The following is a 6,000-nucleotide window of genomic DNA, read 5'->3' on the forward strand; positions in this document are numbered from 1 at the left end:
CTCACACGTGCGCCTGCTCCCGTGAGAGTCCCTGGTCTTCTGCACGGCGCCGTTCCCACGACTTAAAATTCTGGGCACACCGACCGTTCTATCAAGTTTCTTCCCCTGAAATTCACGAGAGCCGGACATGATTCCACTTCTGAAATGATACTCGTTCTTTACCGCCCCTTGCAGATGGTGCCGTGCAGGCCAGCCTTTGCCTGGAGTCTGGCTCTCGGCCCCTGCAGGCCTCAGGCTGGATCGTGAGCTGACAGGGTGATGAGGGCCCAGCCGACAACACACTGCGCCTCATTTGTTCTGAGGCTTCTGGTGTCTGCATCCAAATGCGTGTGGACACCAGACACGGGCTGCGGTCCGTGGAGGGCCGGCGTGCAGCCGGGACATCAGGGCATGCGACACGTTGTGTCTGCACACACACAGGCATCTTAGAAGGTGGCCAACACAAGAACGAGACCCCAGCAAGGAGCAGGCAGGGCTTCTTTCACATCCAGAAAAACGTGGGCCACCGCCAAGGTCAAGCAAGACGCCCCCGGCTCAAGATTTGGCCTGGGCCATTGGCCTATCTCCCTGGCCTGGGCCACGTCCTTCTGCAGGAGTGGGGGGGGGGGCCTCCAGAGGCCCAGGGATGCTCCCTCTTCTGCAGTGGGACAAAGGGACTAACCCACCTGGGGTGAGGGTGCCGGGGTTCACCTGGGAGGTTGCCATGTGACGCGGCAGCCGGGAGCTGAGCACTGGGGCCGGCCCGCTGCTGCTAATGCAGAGACCCGCCCCCCCACCCCCACTGTCTCATGTGCTACCTCGCCAGCCAGCCCCTCCTGGGGTGGCAGCAGCAATGTTGTGTGTGGCACATGCAGACTGTGGCACGCGAGCTGTCTTCACGTTCCAGTGGCTGCAGGCTCCCTCTGCCCGCCACCCTCCTGTGTCCACAGAGACGCTTCCTAATCCCCTACGAGAGCCTAGACCGTGATTGACCTGCTGCTGAGTGTGGGGTTCTGGCCAGCAGAGCAAACAGCCTCGCACCTTCACCCACACACACCCTGTGTGCTCAGCTAGTGCTACTGTGACAAGGGCTTGGACATTTCCTCCTCACAGTTCTGGAGGCTGGACAGTCCAAGGTCAAGGTGCCGGCACATTCGGTTCCGTAGAGCCCGCTGCTGGCTTGCCCATGCCACTTCATGCTGGGCGCCTCTTCCAATAAGGACCCTAAATCCCACCATGGGGGCTTCGCCCTCATGACCTCACCTAAACCCAATCACCTCCCAGAGGGCCCACCTCCAGATACCAGCCCTCTGGCCCTCTGGGAGGTGATTAGGCTTAGGTGGAGTCATGAGGTCATGACTTTGATTTCAGAGGATTTTTAGGGGAACACAAACACCCAGCCATAACAGAGGTGATCCATCAACACCGGTCCTCGCCTCTGGCCAAGCACACAGGCCACCCCGGGGGCTCTCAATGCTGCCTCCAGGACGCCATGCTGCCCCAGCCGCTGCCTGAGCGGTTCTGGTTACCCGGCACCTTCCATCTGGAGAGGTGGGAGGTCTTCGTGGAAAGAAATGCTCTGCCATGAGAAACCGTAAGCTTTGCCGTCCACGCAAATATATCCAACGTGTGTCTAAGCTCAGCAGTTCACACATCTCTGAAAGGGGGCTTGTTACACAACTGATGTGAAACATTGTTATCATGCAGTGTCTAATTAGTGCTGGCAAAACAAAAATAGCAGAACAGCATACAGACACCTTGTAACTCAGTGATGAAAGGTACTTTAGTCCAAATCATAGCAGATACACTAAAGGTAACATCACATCTGGAAAAATAACTTCATGATACGATGATGCGTAATAACAGCATGAATCAATGGAAAGACACACAGAGGAATATTGCTTGGCAATGAAAAAGAATGAAATCTTGCCATTTGCAACGTGGATGGAACTAGAGGGTATTACGCTAAGTGAAATAAGTCAGTCAGAGAAAGACAAATATCGTATGACTTCACTCATATGTGGATTTTAAGATACAAAACAGATGGACACAAGGGAAGGGAAGCACAAATAAGATAAAAACAGAGAGAGAGAAATCATATGAGACTCTTAAATACAGAGAACAAACTGAGGGCTGTTGGAGGGGAGGAGAGGGGGATGGGCTAGATGGGTGACGGGGATTAAGAGGAGGGCACTTGTTGGGATGAGCACTGGGTTTTGTAGGTAAGTGATGAATCACTAAATTCTATTCCTGAAATCATCATCACACTGTATGTTAACTAACTTGGACATACATTTTAAAAATGATAAGTAATAAAAATAAAATACATTGACATTATCTCTAGTTTAAAATGCATATAAACTTTCTTGCCTATGTAGGTTCATCACGAGAACAAATATAATCACTGTAGCCATCAGGAACTATGGGGGCCAAAACTAGTAAAAAAGAATAGTGGCGGTGCCTGGGGGGCTCAGTCAGTTAAGCATCAGACTCTTGATTTCGGCACAAGTCATGATCGCACAGTCATGGGATCGAGCCCCATATGGGGCTCCATGCTGGATGTAGAGCCTGCTTGAGATTCTCTCTCTCTCTCTCTCTCTCTCTCTCTCTGTCTCCCCCCCTCCACCCTCCCCCATCGCCATCCCACACACTCTCTCTCTCCCTCTAAAAAAACAAAAGAAAAGAAAAGAACAATTAGATTGGGTCAACCAATACATTAGATTCAGGCTTCCGGACATTGATAACAGCTAATTATAGCCATTGAAGGGAGAGCATCTTAATGAGTGAGATACCTTAAGAAAATAATTAAATGTTTAAACAATCTGCTGATCGATCCATCACTGTTCATCTCTGAAACCTTCTATTCCTTATTTTATTTATTTTATTTTATTTTAAGCATAGCTGACACACAATGTCACACTACTTTCAGGGGTACAACTTAGCGATGTGAGACGTCTATACGTTATGCCGTGCTTACCACAAAAGCGTAGCTACCGTCCGTCCTGTTACCTCACTATTTTTTATTTTATTTTAAATTTATGTACAGTAAGATGCTTTTTGGCACACAGGTGTGTGGGTTCTGACCAACGTACAGAGGCCTGTACTCACCACAGTGAAGATACAGAACACGCGCGTCTCTCTCAGAATTGCCTTGTGCTCCGTCTTTGAGGTCAAAACCTCCCCAGCGTTCATCGCTGACAACCCTGATCTGTGCCCATCACTATCGGTCCCCTTTTCCAGAATGCCACTTAGGTGCAACAGGACAACAGGCAACCTTTTGAGCCGACCTGCTTTGTGCCACGATGATGGGTTTGAAACGCATGTCTGTTCCTATGTGTCTCTGTGTGCTTTAGTATCCTGTCACTCTCCAGCCAAAGAACATTTGGGGGCTTCTACGTTCTGGTGAGTGTGAGTCCCTATAAACATTTGTGTGTGGTCTCTGTGGAAACATGAGTTTTTGTCTCCCTTGGATAAATGCACAGGAATGGGCTTGCTCGATCACACGGTGTGTTTAACTTAATTAAAATTGTCAAACCATTTCCCAGTGGGGCCCTACAATCTTGTGTTCCCAGCAGCAATGTGGGAAAGCCCCAGCTGTCCCACACCCCATCAACACGCGATATTGTCGATTTCTAACTGACGAACTTTCAGGCTTCAGAGGACAACACCAAGAAAGTGAAAAGAGAACCTACAGAATGGGGGAGACTTTCCAGTTATATATCTGACAAGGGTCTAATGACCAAATATGTAAAGTACTGTTACAACTCAACAACAAATAGGGACGACTGGGTGGCTCAGTTGGTTGAGCATCTGACTCTTGATTTCAGCTCAGGTCATGATCCCAGGGTCATGGGATCAAGCCTCGTGTTGGGCTCCACACTGAATGTTGAGCCTAAGATCCTCTCTCTCCCTCTCTCTCTGCCCCTCCCCTGCTTGTGCGTGCTCTTTCTCCCTAAAATAAAAAACAGTAAAACAAAAAATAGACAAATAGACAAATAACCTAATTAAAGAGTGAGCAAATGATCCGAATAGACTTTCTCCACAGAAGATTCACAAATGACCAATAAGAGGGGTTTGTCATCAGAGAAATGCAAATCAAATCCACAGTGAGGTACCACTTTGCATCTCCGAGGAGGCTGCAATCAAAAGACAGTAACGACAAGTGTTGGTGACAACATGGAACAGCTGGAACCCATAGACATTGCTGGTAGAAAGGAAAATATTGCAGACACTGTGGAACCCAGTGTGGCAGGTCCTCAGAAACATCCCGTAAATTCTGATATGTCCTATTTTTGTTTCCGTTCATCTCAAAGTATTTCCTAATTTCCCTCGTAATTTCTTCATTGACTGATTGATTACTTAAGAATGTGTAGATTAATTTCTACATATTTGTGGGTCACCTGGGTGGCCCAGTCAGGTAGGCGACCAACTTCAGCTCAGGTCACGATCTCACAGCTCGTGAGTTCGAGCCCCACGTCGGGCTCTGTGCTGACAGCTCAGAGCCTGGAGCCTGCTTCCGATTCTGTGTCTCCTGCTGTCTCTGCCCCTCCCCCACTTGTGCTCTGTCTCTCTCTGTCTCTCAAAAATAAATAAATGTAAAAAAAATTTTTTTTAAATAATTTCTACATATTTGTGAATCTCCAAATTTCCTTCTATTATCAATTTCTAATTTCAGTCCATTCTGATGAGAGAACATACTTTTTATGATTTCAATCCTTTGCATTTATTGAGATATTATTGAAATGTATGGTCTAACATATTTCTATGTCCTGGAGAATGCTCCAGGTTCAACTGAGAAGAATGTGTATTCTTGTCTTGTTGGATAGAATGTTCTATGGATGTTGGTTAAATCCAGTTGGTTTATAGTATTGTTCAAGTGTTTTCTTTAGAGATCTTCTGTCTAGTTGTCCTATCTGTAATTGAAAGGGGAGCATAGAAATCTCCAACTGTTTTTGTTGAATTAACTTTTCTCCCTTCCTTTCTATCAGTTCTTGCTTCCTTTATTTTGGGCCACTTTGGTTCATATTGTTTATGCTTTTTCTATCTTTCTGGTAGATTGACACGTGTATCAAAATGTCCAACTTTGTGTCTAGTAATACTTTTACCTTAAAGAGTATTTTGTGGATATTAGTATAGCTGTTCCAGTGCTGGGTTTTTTGGTTACTATTTGCATGGTATATCTTTTCCCATCCTTTTGTTTCAACTTATTTGTGACTTTGGATATGAAGTAGGTCTCTTGCACACAAGATATGATTGCGGGATGTTTATCCATCCTGCCTATCTCTGCCCCTTTTTTTTTCTTTTAATTTTTTTTTCAACGTTTTTATTTATTTTTGGGACAGAGAGAGACAGAGCATGAACGGGGGAGGGGCAGAGAGAGAGGGAGACACAGAATCGGAAACAGGCTCCAGGCTCCGAGCCATCCGCCCAGAGCCTGACATGGGGCTCGAACTCACGGACCGCGAGATCGTGACCTGGCTGAAGTCGGACGCTTAACCGACTGCGCCACCCAGGCGCCCCACTGCCCTTTGACTAAAGTGTTCATCCATTCACATTTTATGTAATTACTGATCAGGTAGGATTTACATCTGCCCTTTGGCTGTCTTCTACATACCCTTTTTTTTTTTTGTTCCTCTGTCTGTTCATTCTGCTTTCTCCTTTGTTAAATATATATTTTCTAGTGCACCACTTCTAATTCCTTTGCTTCTTTCATTATATTTTTATTTTCCTGGCAGTTGTCCTAAGGACTGCCATTAGTAGCCAGTTTGGACTAATACCAACTTGACTCCAGCTGCACACGGTTGCAGTGTCCTACAGATTTTTCCTTACAGACTGTATGGCTGTCACCACAGATTGATAAGGATTGTGTTATGTTCTTTTCTTTTAAATCAGATAAAAGACTTACATACAAAAACTTCTATAGTTTTTGTATTTATCTATATAGTTACCTTGACTAGAGTTTTTATGTCATTATGAGGATGTGAGTTACTGTCCAGCATCCTCTGATTTTAGCCCAAAGGA

This window comes from Lynx rufus, unplaced genomic scaffold, assembly GCF_022079265.1.
Source record: "Lynx rufus isolate CCGP_SWC_20201006 ecotype Redwood Valley unplaced genomic scaffold, mLynRuf1.p SCAF_1, whole genome shotgun sequence".
NCBI lineage: Eukaryota > Metazoa > Chordata > Mammalia > Carnivora > Felidae > Lynx > Lynx rufus.